We start from the raw sequence: 14,868 nt of genomic DNA, 5'->3' as shown, positions 1-14,868 counted from the left end.
CGGGCAGCAGGCGGGAGGAGGCAGCCTCCCCTTAGTATAACTTAGTCTCCGGAGAATGACAGCGGGCGCGCGCAAGAGGCCAGTCCGGGGATGAGGCAGCATCCTCGGGCAGCAGGCGGGAGGAGGCAGCCTCCCCTTAGTATAACTTAATCTCCGGAGAATGACAGCGGGCGCGCCTAAGAGGCTGGTCCGGGGACCAGGCACTCTCCCCGGACAACAAAGCACGTCCCCCTCCTGAGTGGACAAAAAAAATCCACTCCTGGTACCTAGAATTTTCTCCAGCGGCGGGCTGGGAGTCTAATCTTTCTCCTGGCCGAGAAAAGAGCACTCTCCCCGGACAACAAAGCACGTCCCCCTCCTGAGTGGACAAAAAAAATCCACTCCTGGTACCTAGAATTTTCTCCAGCGGCGGGCTGGGAGTCTAATCTTTCTCCTGGCCGAGAAAAGAGCACTCTCCCCGGACAACAAAGCACGTCCCCCTCCTGAGTGGACAAAAAAAATCCACTCCTGGTACCTAAGATTTTCTCCAGCGGCGGGCTGGGAGTCTAATCTTTCTCCTGGCAGAGAAAAGAGCACTTTCCCCCGGACAACAAAGCACGTCCCCCTCCTGAGTGGACAAAAAAAATCCACTCCTGGCACCTAGAATTTTCTCCAGCGGCGGGCTGGGAGTCTAATCTTTCTCCTGGCCGAGAAAAGAGCACTTTCCCCCGGACACCAAACCAGCCAACGTCCCCCTCCTGAGTGGACAAAAAAAATCCACTCCTGGTACCTAAAATTTTCTCCAGCGGCGGGCTTGGGACGAAAATCAATCTTCCTCCCGAAATTAAACCACTATTGGCGGACGCCAGCCCCAAGCGCCAGCCCCGACCGCCACCCCCCGACCGCCACAAGGCGACCGCCACAAGGCGACCGCCACAAGGCGACCGCCACCGGCCCCAAGCGCCAGCCCCGACCGCCACCCCCCGACCGCCACAAGGCGACCGCCACAAGGCGACCGCCACAAGGCGACCGCCACCGGCCCCAAGCGCCAGCCCCGACCGCCACCCCCCGACCGCCACAAGGCGACCGCCACAAGGCGACCGCCACCGGCCCCAAGCGCCAGCCCCGACCGCCACCCCCCGACCGCCACAAGGCGACCGCCACAAGGCGACCGCCACAAGGCGACCGCCACAAGGCGACCGCCACAAGGCGACCGCCACAAGGCGACCGCCACTGGCCCCAAGCGCCAGCCCCGACCGCCACCCCCCGACCGCCACAAGGCGACCGCCACAAGGCGACCGCCACAAGGCGACCGCCACAAGGCGACCGCCACAAGGCGACCGCCACCGGCCCCAAGCGCCAGCCCCGACCGCCACAAGGCGACCGCCACAAGGCGACCGCCACAAGGCGACCGCCACAAGGCGACCGCCACAAGGCGACCGCCACTGGCCCCAAGCGCCAGCCCCGACCGCCACCCCCCGACCGCCACAAGGCGACCGCCACAAGGCGACCGCCACAAGGCGACCGCCACAAGGCGACCGCCACAAGGCGACCGCCACTGGCCCCAAGCGCCAGCCCCGACCGCCACCCCCCGACCGCCACAAGGCGACCGCCACAAGGCGACCGCCACCGGCCCCAAGCGCCAGCCCCGACCGCCACCCCCCGACCGCCACAAGGCGACCGCCACAAGGCGTTAGTGGCCGCGCCCGGTACTTTACTGGACCCTATTTGGCCCGCGGACCGGCCGGCGTCGCTTCCTTGAATGCTTAGCCGCCTTTCGAGCTGCCATGCCGGGCTTGAGTTAGTGGTTTGCGCCCGGTACATTACTGGACCCTATTTGGCCCGCGGACCGGCCGGCGTCGCTTCCTTGAATGCTTAGCCGCCTTTCGAGCTGCCATGCCGGGCTTGAGTTAGTGGTTTGCGCCCGGTACTCTACGTTAAAAGTCAGGCGGAACGGCTCTGAAGCTCCAGACGGTGCTTCCTTGAATGCTTAGCCGCCTTTCGAGCTGCCATGCCGGGCTTGAGTTAGTGGTTTGCGCCCGGTACTCTACGTTAAAAGTCAGGCGGAACGGCTCTGAAGCTCCAGACGGTGCTTCCTTGAATGCTTAGCCGCCTTTCGAGCTGCCATGCCGGGCTTGAGTTAGTGGTTTGCGCCCGGTACTCTACGTTAAAAGTCAGGCGGAACGGCTCTGAAGCTCCAGACGGTGCTTCCTTGAATGCTTAGCCGCCTTTCGAGCTGCCATGCCGGGCTTGAGTTAGTGGTTTGCGCCCGGTACTCTACGTTAAAAGTCAGGCGGAACGGCTCTGAAGCTCCAGACGGTGCTTCCTTGAATGCTTAGCCGCCTTTCGAGCTGCCATGCCGGGCTTGAGTTAGTGGTTTGCGCCCGGTACTCTACGTTAAAAGTCAGGCGGAACGGCTCTGAAGCTCCAGACGGTGCTTCCTTGAATGCTTAGCCGCCTTTCGAGCTGCCATGCCGGGCTTGAGTTAGTGGTTTGCGCCCGGTACTCTACGTTAAAAGTCAGGCGGAACGGCTCTGAAGCTCCAGACGGTGCTTCCTTGAATGCTTAGCCGCCTTTCGAGCTGCCATGCCGGGCTTGAGTTAGTGGTTTGCGCCCGGTACTCTACGTTAAAAGTCAGGCGGAACGGCTCTGAAGCTCCAGACGGTGCTTCCTTGAATGCTTAGCCGCCTTTCGAGCTCTCCTGCCCGGCGTGGGTTTCGCGTCCGCGCCCGGTACATTATGGAAGCCAAAAAAAAAAAAAATTCTAAGTGCGAGTGGGACCGGCCTGGGGGGCTTCCTTGAAAGCCCATCCGCCCTCCGAGCTCTCCCACCGGTCGTGGGTTGGCGTCCGCCACTGCTCAAAGCGAACTTCAAATCATCTGCTTAATAATGTGGAACGCCATTCTTGAGTAGTTTCTCCTTAATGTGGGCTCAACTGGCCGGTAATCATCACCGGTGTCTGAAATTGATCTCAGTTATCCAAAGAGCCCTGACACGGAATACCGTCCATGAGTTTAATTGAAAAACAAAAAATTTAATCTTTCTGACACATAAATACAATTTGCATAATAATTTGGAACACAGTGTAGACTTCCAGCGGACCGCGCGCGGCTCGGCTGACGGCGCAGCGCGATCTGGTACCGCTGCGCGGGACGAAACACGCCCCGTGCAGAGTTCCAGGCGGCCGGGAAGACATTTAAGCGCTGCCGCTGCCGCCTCGGCGGGGAGTTGCCGTCCTCCGGTGGACACGACGAGTAAATACACCAGCAATCGCACTTACACCGTGTTCCAAATTATTATGCAAGTGACATTTATCTCAGATTTTCCTAAATAGTCGATGCAAAATGAGTCAGCATAATTTTCAAGTCATCAACCATTATTTTGATGAATTCTAATTTTATTGAACAAACCTCCGAATGATCACAGAATTTTTAAAAAATAAAAAACTTAAAATGCACTGTTCCACATTATTACGCACAACAGAGTTTTATAACATTTTATAGGTTTTTATGAACTGAAATGCCCATCTTAAGAATTTACAGCATTAGGAGGTCATATTTACTGAAATCAAAAGCTATTTCAAAGAAAAGACAAACAAGTTACATTTTAACATAGGACCCTTTATTTCAATAAAAAACAAAGTTACATTTTAACATAGGACCCTTTGTTCAACAGCAGCTTCACGATTCTTCCATCCACTGAACTTGTGAGTTTTTGTACAGTTTCTGGTTGAATTTCTTGGCAGGATCTAAGAATAGCCTGCCAGAGCTGCTCTTTGGAATTGAACTGCCTCCCACCTTCGTAGATTTTCTGCTTGACGATGCTCCACAAGTTTTCAATAGGATTGAGGTCAGGGGAGCATGGGGGCCACACCATCAGTTTCTCTCCCTTTATTCCCATAGATGCCAAAGACGTTGACGTATTTCTTGCAGCATGAGATGGTGCATTGTCATGCATGAAGATGATCTTTTGACGGAAAGCACGGTTCTTCCTGTTGTACCATGGACAGAAGTGTTGAGTCAGAAATTCCACGTAGTTAACAGACGTAATTTTGACGCCTTCAGGGACCCTAAAGGGGCCAAGCAGCTCTCTCCCCATGATTCCGGCCCAAAACATCACTCCGCCACCTCCCTGCTGACGCCGCAGCCTTGTTGGGCTATCGTGGCCGTCCACCAACCATCCACGACTCCATCCATCTGTAAAGTCAAGTCAAATCAAGTTTATTTGTATAGCCCTAAATCACAAGCAGTCTCAAAGGGCTTCACATAGACAGAAATTGACAATTATTCTCAAAGCATCCCCTGAGCTCTCAAAAGTGCAAGGAAAAACTTAAAAAACCCTACCTGGCCCATCCAAGGTTGCACGGCACTCGTCGGTGAACAGGACTGTCTGAAAATTTGTCTTCATGTAAGTCTGGGCCCACTGCAGCCGTTTCTGCTTGTTCGCGTTGTTCAGGGGTGGCCGAATGGAGGGTTTCCGCACAACTGCAAGCCTCTGGAGGATCCTGCACCTCGTCGTTCGTGGGACTTCACTGGCACCAGCAGCGTCGAATATTTGTTTGCTCGTCTTTAGTGGCATGCTTGCAGCCGCCCTCTTGATTCGATTTGTTTGTCTTGCAGAAACCTTCCTTGTCGTGCCTTTGTCTGCACGAACGCGCGTTTGCTCCGAATCAGCGACGAATTTCTTCAAAGTTCGATGGTCGCGCTTAAGCTTTCGTGCAATATCGAATGTCTGCATACCTTGTCCAAGGCATCGAACGATTTCACGCTTCTCGACAGCAGAGAGATCCTTTTTCCTCCCCATGGTTGAACGAAATGGCCGAACGCTTAAAAACGCGGAACTTAAATAGACTTGTTAATTACTACAATTGCGCTCACCTGGCAGACTACCATGGACTGTACCATGACTGAGGGTGATTTCAGTACTTGAAAAACAAAAAATGTAATCTTTATGACACTTAAATACATTTTGCATAATAATTTGGAACACGGGACCGTGTTCCAAATTATTATGCAAAGGATATTTATCTCAGATTTTCCTAAATAGCTTCCTTGAAATGTTACCCGGCTTTTGAGCTCTCCTGCCCGGCGTGGGTTTGCGTCAGCGCCCGGTAACATTATGGAAGCTAAAAGAAAGAAAAAAGAAACAAATCTAAGTGCGATTGCTGGTGTCTAAATACATTTTGCATAATAATTTGGAACACGGGACCGTGTTCCAAATTATTATGCAAGTGATATTTATCTCAGATTTTCCTAAATAGCTTTACTCGTCGTGCCGACCGGAGGGAGGCCACTCCCCGCCGCAGCTGAACAGTCATCCCGGCCTAGTGGAGGTCTGCGCAGGGGGGGTCTTCCTTGAAATCTTAGCCGCCTTCCGAGCTCTCCTGCCGGGCGTGGGTTTGCGTCAGCGGCCGGTGTCATTTACTCGTCGTGCCGACCGGAGGGAGGCCACTCCCCGCCGCAGCTGAACAGTCATCCCGGCCTAGTGGAGGTCTGCGCAGGGGGGGTCTTCCTTGAAATCTTAGCCGCCTTCCGAGCTCTCCTGCCGGGCGTGGGTTTGCGTCAGCGGCCGGTGTCATTTACTCGTCGTGTCCACCGGAGGGAGGCCACTCCCCGCCGCAGCTGCAGCGGCAGCTTTGAAACGTCATCCCGGCCCCCTGGAACTGTGCGCGGGGGGGGCGATGCGTCCCGTGCGAGGTACCAGGTCGCGCTGCGCCGTCTGCCTGGCCGCTTTGGGCCCGCTGGAAGTCTATTAAAGCTCCGCGATCTCCGCCTCGGTGCTTAAAAAGCGTCCATCCGCTCTCCTGGAGCTTCTTTCGGTCATCTCGTCCGCGTGCACGGCCTGCCGGTGGCACCGGCTGGAGCTCCGCAAAAAGCTCCATTTCTGTTAAAAATGCTTAGCCGCGTCCCTGGAAGCCCAATCGGGCGTAGAAAGTGAGGGGGAAGGCCCCCAAAGCACCGGCTGGAAGTCCCAAAAAAGCTCCATGATTGGTCAAAAATGCTTAGCCGCGTCCCTGGAAGCGTAATCGGGCGTAAAAAGTGAGGCGGACCGGCCCTGGAGCTCCGTGTGGAGGTCCTCAAAAAGCTCCATAACGTGTTAAAAATGCTTAGCCGCGTCCCTGGAAGCGTAATCGGGCGTAAAATGTTAGGCGGAACGCCCCTGGAGAAAAAAAAATCCGCTCCTGGTACCTAAAATTTTCTCCAGCGGCGGGCTCGGAGTCTCATCTTTCTCCTGGCCGAGAAAAGAGCACTTTCCCCCGGACACCGAACCAGTCAACGTCCCCCTCCTGAGTGGACAAAAAAAATCCACTCCTGGTACCTAAGATTTTCTCCAGCGGCGGGCTTGGGACGAAAATGAATCTTCCTCCCGAAATTAAACCACTATAGGCGGACGCCAGCCCCAAGCACCAGCCCGCATAATAATTTGGAACACGGCACCGTGTTCCAAATTATTATGCAAATCTAATCGGGCGTAAAAAGTGAGGCGGACCGGCCCTGGAGCTCCGTGTGGAGGTCCTCAAAAAGCTCCATAACGTGTTAAAAATGCTTAGCCGCGTCCCTGGAAGCGTAATCGGGCGTAAAAAGTGAGGCGGACCGGCCCTGGAGCTCCGTGTGGAGGTCCTCAAAAAGCTCCATTTCTGTTAAAAATGCTTAGCCGCGTCCCTGGAAGCCCAATCGGGCGTAGAAAGTGAGGGGGAAGGCCCCCAAAGCACCGGCTGGAAGTCCCAAAAAAGCTCCATGATTGGTCAATAATGCTTAGCCGCCTCCCTGGAAGCCTAATCGGGCATAAAAAGCTAGGCGGAACGGCCCCAAAGCTCCACACGGAAGTCCCAAAAAAGCTCCATGATTGGTCAATAATGCTTAGCCGCCTCCCTGGAAGCCTAATCGGGCATAAAAAGTTAGGCGGAACGGCCCCAAAGCTCCACACGGAAGTCCCAAAAAAGCTCCATGATTGGTCAATAATGCTTAGCCGCCTCCCTGGAAGCCTAATCGGGCATAAAAAGTTAGGCGGAACGGCCCCAAAGCTCCACACGGAAGTCCCAAAAAAGCTCCATGATTGGTCAATAATGCTTAGCCGCCTCCCTGGAAGCCTAATCGGGCATAAAAAGTTAGGCGGAACGGCCCCAAAGCTCCACACGGAAGTCCCAAAAAAGCTCCATGATTGGTCAATAATGCTTAGCCGCCTCCCTGGAAGCCTAATCGGGCATAAAAAGCTAGGCGGAACGGCCCCAAAGCTCCACACGGAAGTCCCAAAAAAGCTCCATGATTGGTCAATAATGCTTAGCCGCCTCCCTGGAAGCCTAATCGGGCATAAAAAGTTAGGCGGAACGGCTCCAAAGCTCCACACGGAAGTCCCAAAAAAGCTCCATGATTGGTCAATAATGCTTAGCCGCCTCCCTGGAAGCCTAATCGGGCATAAAAAGTTAGGCGGAACGGCCCCAAAGCTCCACACGGAAGTCCCAAAAAAGCTCCATGATTGGTCAATAATGCTTAGCCGCCTCCCTGGAAGCCTAATCGGGCATAAAAAGTTAGGCGGAACGGCCCCAAAGCTCCACACGGAAGTCCCAAAAAAGCTCCATGATTGGTCAATAATGCTTAGCCGCCTCCCTGGAAGCCTAATCGGGCATAAAAAGTTAGGCGGAACGGCCCCAAAGCTCCACACGGAAGTCCGAAAAAAGCTCAAAAATTTTCTAAGTGCCAACGGCTCATTCGCCGTAATGTGTCCGCTCCGCGCTGGTTCCCCGGTCGGCCGCGAATAGCGCAAAATCAGCCTCACGGAAGTTCGAAAAAAGCTCAAAAATTTTCTAAGTGCCAACGGCTCATTCGCCGTAATGTGTCCGCTCCGCGCTGGTTCCCCGGTCGGCCGCGAATAGCGCAAAATCAGCCTCACGGAAGTTCGAAAAAAGCTCAAAAATTTTCTAAGTGCCAACGGCTCATTCGCCGTAATGTGTCCGCTCCGCGCTGGTTCCCCGGTCGGCCGCGAATAGCGCAAAATCAGCCTCACGGAAGTTCGAAAAAAGCTCAAAAATTTTCTAAGTGCCAACGGCTCATTCGCCGTAATGTGTCCGCTCCGCGCTGGTTCCCCGGTCGGCCGCGAATAGCGCAAAAATCAGCCTAAGTGCAGTACCAACCTTGGCGTGTTGGTGCGCCAGAGTACGATGAGTTGGTCCCCCTAGTCACTGTACTCATTACCTTTACCCCCTAATCGCAAAATATAGTCAGAACGTATATGCAGAAGACTATTTTTTTCTTTTTTAAAATTTTCTAAGTGCCAGCGGATGCTGGCACACGAACTGTCCGAGCTACGACGGTTCTCCGGTCGGACAGCGAGGGTGAAAAAGCGGTCCTAAAATCACCGAGGGCTGCCGCACAAGTTGTCCGAGTGGCGACGGTTCCCCGGTCGGCCACGAATGTCGAAAATTCGGCCTCTCCACCACGGAGGTCGGTGAGAATTTCAGAATATTTTCTAAGTGCGAGCGTGGGCTGCCGCACAACTTGTCCGAGTGGCGACGGTTCCCCGGTCGGATCCGAATGTCGAAAATCCGGCCTCTCCACCACGGAGGTCGGTGAGAATTTCAGAATATTTTCTAAGTGCCAGCGTGGGCTGCCGCACAAGCTGTCCGAATTGCGACGGTTCTCCTTTCGGACCCGAATCGCAAAAATTCGGCCTCTCCACCACGGAAGTCGGTGAGAATTTCAGAATATTTTCTAAGTGCCAGCGTGGGCTGCCGCACAAGCTGTCCGCTTTGTCTGGTTCCCTCGGTCGGCCACGAATGGCGAAAAATCAGCCTCTCCTTCTGGAGCTCGCGCCAACTTTGGCAAATATTTTCTAAGTGCCAACGGCTCTTGCGCCGTAATGTGTCCGCTTTGTCTGGTTCCCTCGGTCGGCCACAAACAGCGAAAAATCAGCCTCTCCTTCTGGAGCTCGCGCCAACTTTGGCGAATATTTTCTAAGTGCCAACGGCTCTTGCGCCGTAATGTGTCCGCTTTGTCTGGTTCCCTCGGTCGGCCACGAATGGCGAAAAATCAGCCTCTCCTTCTGGAGCTCGCGCCAACTTTGGCAAATATTTTCTAAGTGCCAACGGCTCTTGCGCCGTAATGTGTCCGCTTTGTCTGGTTCCCTCGGTCGGCCACAAACAGCGAAAAATCAGCCTCTCCTTCTGGAGCTCGCGCCAACTTTGGCGAATATTTTCTAAGTGCCAACGGCTCTTGCGCCGTAATGTGTCCGCTTTGTCTGGTTCCCTCGGTCGGCCACGAACGGCGAAAAATCAGCCTCTCCTTCTGGAGCTCGCGCCAACTTTGGCGAATATTTTCTAAGTGCCAACGGCTCTTGCGCCGTAATGTGTCCGCTTTGTCTGGTTCCCTCGGTCGGCCACGAACGGCGAAAAATCAGCCTCTCCTTCTGGAGCTCGCGCCAACTTTGGCGAATATTTTCTAAGTGCCAACGGCTCTTGCGCCGTAATGTGTCCGCTTTGCCTGGTTCCCTCGGTCGGCCACGAACGGCGAAAAATCAGCCTCTCCTTCTGGAGCTCGCGCCAACTTTGGCGAATATTTTCTAAGTGCCAACGGCTCTTGCGCCGTAATGTGTCCGCTTTGCCTGGTTCCCTCGGTCGGCCACGAACGGCGAAAAATCAGCCTCTCCTTCTGGAGCTCGCGCCAACTTTGGCGAATATTTTCTAAGTGCCAACGGCTCTTGCGCCGTAATGTGTCCGCTTTGCCTGGTTCCCTCGGTCGGCCACGAACGGCGAAAAATCAGCCTCTCCTTCTGGAGCTCGCGCCAACTTTGGCAAAAATATTCTAAGTGCCAACGGCTCTTGCGCCGTAATGTGTCCGCTTTGTCTGGTTCCCTCGGTCGGCCACAAACGGCGAAAAATCAGCCTCTCCTTCTGGAGCTCGCGCCAACTTTGGCGAATATTTTCTAAGTGCCAACGGCTCTTGCGCCGTAAAGTGTCCGCTTTGCCTGGTTCCCTCGGTCGGCCACAAATAGCGAAAAATCAGCCTCTCCTTCTGGAGCTCGCCTAAGTGCCAACGGCTCTTGCGCCGTAATGTGTCCGCTTTGTCTGGTTCCCTCGGTCGGCCACAAACGGCGAAAAATCAGCCTCTCCTTCTGGAGCTCGTGCCAACTTTGGCGAATATTTTCTAAGTGCCAACGGCTCTTGCGCCGTAAAGTGTCCGCTTTGCCTGGTTCCCTCGGTCGGCCACAAATAGCGAAAAATCAGCCTCTCCTTCTGGAGCTCGCCTAAGTGCCAACGGCTCTTGCGCCGTAATGTGTCCGCTTTGTCTGGTTCCCTCGGTCGGCCACAAACGGCGAAAAATCAGCCTCTCATTCTGGAGCTCGTGCCAACTTTGGCGAATATTTTATAAGTGCCAACGGCTCTTGCGCCGTAATGTGTCCGCTTTGCCTGGTTCCCTCGGTCGGCCACAAATAGCGAAAAAATCAGCCTCTCCTTCTGGAGCTCGCCTAAGTGCCAACGGCTCTTGCGCCGTAATGTGTCCGCTTTGCCTGGTTCCCTCGGTCGGCCACAAACGGCGAAAAATCAGCCTCTCATTCTGGAGCTCGTGCCAACTTTGGCGAATATTTTCTAAGTGCCAACGGCTCTTGCGCCGTAATGTGTCCGCTTTGCCTGGTTCCCTCGGTCGGCCACAAATAGCGAAAAAATCAGCCTCTCCTTCTGGAGCTCGCCTAAGTGCCAACGGCTCTTGCGCCGTAATGTGTCCGCTTTGTCTGGTTCCCTCGGTCGGCCACAAACGGCGAAAAATCAGCCTCTCATTCTGGAGCTCGTGCCAACTTTGGCGAATATTTTCTAAGTGCCAACGGCTCTTGCGCCGTAATGTGTCCGCTTTGCCTGGTTCCCTCGGTCGGCCACAAATAGCGAAAAAATCAGCCTCTCCTTCTGGAGCTCGCCTAAGTGCCAACGGCTCTTGCGCCGTAATGTGTCCGCTTTGCCTGGTTCCCTCGGTCGGCCACGAACGGCGAAAAATCAGCCTCTCCTTCTGGAGCTCGCGCCAACTTTGGCAAAAATATTCTAAGTGCCAACGGCTCTTGCGCCGTAATGTGTCCGCTTTGTCTGGTTCCCTCGGTCGGCCACAAACGGCGAAAAATCAGCCTCTCCTTCTGGAGCTCGCGCCAACTTTGGCGAATATTTTCTAAGTGCCAACGGCTCTTGCGCCGTAAAGTGTCCGCTTTGCCTGGTTCCCTCGGTCGGCCACAAACGGCGAAAAATCAGCCTCTCATTCTGGAGCTCGTGCCAACTTTGGCGAATATTTTCTAAGTGCCAACGGCTCTTGCGCCGTAATGTGTCCGCTTTGCCTGGTTCCCTCGGTCGGCCACAAACGGCGAAAAATCAGCCTCTCCTTCTGGAGCTCGCGCCAACTTTGGCGAATATTTTCTAAGTGCCAACGGCTCTTGCGCCGTAATGTGTCCGCTTTGCCTGGTTCCCTCGGTCGGCCACGAACGGCGAAAAATCAGCCTCTCCTTCTGGAGCTCGCGCCAACTTTGGCGAATATTTTCTAAGTGCCAACGGCTCTTGCGCCGTAATGTGTCCGCTTTGCCTGGTTCCCTCGGTCGGCCACGAACGGCGAAAAATCAGCCTCTCCTTCTGGAGCTCGCGCCAACTTTGGCGAATATTTTCTAAGTGCCAACGGCTCTTGCGCCGTAATGTGTCCGCTTTGCCTGGTTCCCTCGGTCGGCCACGAACGGCGAAAAATCAGCCTCTCCTTCTGGAGCTCGCGCCAACTTTGGCAAAAATATTCTAAGTGCCAACGGCTCTTGCGCCGTAATGTGTCCGCTTTGTCTGGTTCCCTCGGTCGGCCACAAACGGCGAAAAATCAGCCTCTCCTTCTGGAGCTCGCGCCAACTTTGGCGAATATTTTCTAAGTGCCAACGGCTCTTGCGCCGTAAAGTGTCCGCTTTGCCTGGTTCCCTCGGTCGGCCACAAATAGCGAAAAATCAGCCTCTCCTTCTGGAGCTCGCCTAAGTGCCAACGGCTCTTGCGCCGTAATGTGTCCGCTTTGCCTGGTTCCCTCGGTCGGCCACAAACGGCGAAAAATCAGCCTCTCCTTCTGGAGCTCGCGCCAACTTTGGCGAATATTTTCTAAGTGCCAACGGCTCTTGCGCCGTAATGTGTCCGCTTTGCCTGGTTCCCTCGGTCGGCCACGAACGGCGAAAAATCAGCCTCTCCTTCTGGAGCTCGCGCCAACTTTGGCGAATATTTTCTAAGTGCCAACGGCTCTTGCGCCGTAATGTGTCCGCTTTGCCTGGTTCCCTCGGTCGGCCACGAACGGCGAAAAATCAGCCTCTCCTTCTGGAGCTCGCGCCAACTTTGGCGAATATTTTCTAAGTGCCAACGGCTCTTGCGCCGTAATGTGTCCGCTTTGCCTGGTTCCCTCGGTCGGCCACGAACGGCGAAAAATCAGCCTCTCCTTCTGGAGCTCGCGCCAACTTTGGCAAAAATATTCTAAGTGCCAACGGCTCTTGCGCCGTAATGTGTCCGCTTTGTCTGGTTCCCTCGGTCGGCCACAAACGGCGAAAAATCAGCCTCTCCTTCTGGAGCTCGCGCCAACTTTGGCGAATATTTTCTAAGTGCCAACGGCTCTTGCGCCGTAAAGTGTCCGCTTTGCCTGGTTCCCTCGGTCGGCCACAAATAGCGAAAAATCAGCCTCTCCTTCTGGAGCTCGCCTAAGTGCCAACGGCTCTTGCGCCGTAATGTGTCCGCTTTGTCTGGTTCCCTCGGTCGGCCACAAACGGCGAAAAATCAGCCTCTCCTTCTGGAGCTCGCGCCAACTTTGGCGAATATTTTCTAAGTGCCAACGGCTCTTGCGCCGTAAAGTGTCCGCTTTGCCTGGTTCCCTCGGTCGGCCACAAATAGCGAAAAATCAGCCTCTCCTTCTGGAGCTCGCCTAAGTGCCAACGGCTCTTGCGCCGTAATGTGTCCGCTTTGTCTGGTTCCCTCGGTCGGCCACAAACGGCGAAAAATCAGCCTCTCCTTCTGGAGCTCGCGCCAACTTTGGCGAATATTTTCTAAGTGCCAACGGCTCTTGCGCCGTAAAGTGTCCGCTTTGCCTGGTTCCCTCGGTCGGCCACAAATAGCGAAAAATCAGCCTCTCCTTCTGGAGCTCGCCTAAGTGCCAACGGCTCTTGCGCCGTAATGTGTCCGCTTTGTCTGGTTCCCTCGGTCGGCCACAAACGGCGAAAAATCAGCCTCTCCTTCTGGAGCTCGCGCCAACTTTGGCGAATATTTTCTAAGTGCCAACGGCTCTTGCGCCGTAAAGTGTCCGCTTTGCCTGGTTCCCTCGGTCGGCCACAAATAGCGAAAAATCAGCCTCTCCTTCTGGAGCTCGCCTAAGTGCCAACGGCTCTTGCGCCGTAATGTGTCCGCTTTGTCTGGTTCCCTCGGTCGGCCACAAACGGCGAAAAATCAGCCTCTCCTTCTGGAGCTCGTGCCAACTTTGGCGAATATTTTCTAAGTGCCAACGGCTCTTGCGCCGTAAAGTGTCCGCTTTGCCTGGTTCCCTCGGTCGGCCACAAATAGCGAAAAATCAGCCTCTCCTTCTGGAGCTCGCCTAAGTGCCAACGGCTCTTGCGCCGTAATGTGTCCGCTTTGTCTGGTTCCCTCGGTCGGCCACAAACGGCGAAAAATCAGCCTCTCATTCTGGAGCTCGTGCCAACTTTGGCGAATATTTTATAAGTGCCAACGGCTCTTGCGCCGTAATGTGTCCGCTTTGCCTGGTTCCCTCGGTCGGCCACAAATAGCGAAAAAATCAGCCTCTCCTTCTGGAGCTCGCCTAAGTGCCAACGGCTCTTGCGCCGTAATGTGTCCGCTTTGCCTGGTTCCCTCGGTCGGCCACAAACGGCGAAAAATCAGCCTCTCATTCTGGAGCTCGTGCCAACTTTGGCGAATATTTTCTAAGTGCCAACGGCTCTTGCGCCGTAATGTGTCCGCTTTGCCTGGTTCCCTCGGTCGGCCACAAATAGCGAAAAAATCAGCCTCTCCTTCTGGAGCTCGCCTAAGTGCCAACGGCTCTTGCGCCGTAATGTGTCCGCTTTGTCTGGTTCCCTCGGTCGGCCACAAACGGCGAAAAATCAGCCTCTCATTCTGGAGCTCGTGCCAACTTTGGCGAATATTTTCTAAGTGCCAACGGCTCTTGCGCCGTAATGTGTCCGCTTTGCCTGGTTCCCTCGGTCGGCCACAAATAGCGAAAAAATCAGCCTCTCCTTCTGGAGCTCGCCTAAGTGCCAACGGCTCTTGCGCCGTAATGTGTCCGCTTTGCCTGGTTCCCTCGGTCGGCCACGAACGGCGAAAAATCAGCCTCTCCTTCTGGAGCTCGCGCCAACTTTGGCAAAAATATTCTAAGTGCCAACGGCTCTTGCGCCGTAATGTGTCCGCTTTGTCTGGTTCCCTCGGTCGGCCACAAACGGCGAAAAATCAGCCTCTCCTTCTGGAGCTCGCGCCAACTTTGGCGAATATTTTCTAAGTGCCAACGGCTCTTGCGCCGTAAAGTGTCCGCTTTGCCTGGTTCCCTCGGTCGGCCACAAACGGCGAAAAATCAGCCTCTCATTCTGGAGCTCGTGCCAACTTTGGCGAATATTTTCTAAGTGCCAACGGCTCTTGCGCCGTAATGTGTCCGCTTTGCCTGGTTCCCTCGGTCGGCCACAAACGGCGAAAAATCAGCCTCTCCTTCTGGAGCTCGCGCCAACTTTGGCGAATATTTTCTAAGTGCCAACGGCTCTTGCGCCGTAATGTGTCCGCTTTGCCTGGTTCCCTCGGTCGGCCACGAACGGCGAAAAATCAGCCTCTCCTTCTGGAGCTCGCGCCAACTTTGGCGAATATTTTCTAAGTGCCAACGGCTCTTGCGCCGTAATGTGTCCGCTTTGCCTGGTTCCCTCGGT

This window comes from Syngnathus typhle, linkage group LG13, assembly GCF_033458585.1.
Source record: "Syngnathus typhle isolate RoL2023-S1 ecotype Sweden linkage group LG13, RoL_Styp_1.0, whole genome shotgun sequence".
Taxonomy (NCBI): Eukaryota; Metazoa; Chordata; class Actinopteri; order Syngnathiformes; family Syngnathidae; genus Syngnathus; species Syngnathus typhle.
Note: the sequence above shows the minus strand (reverse complement) of the source record.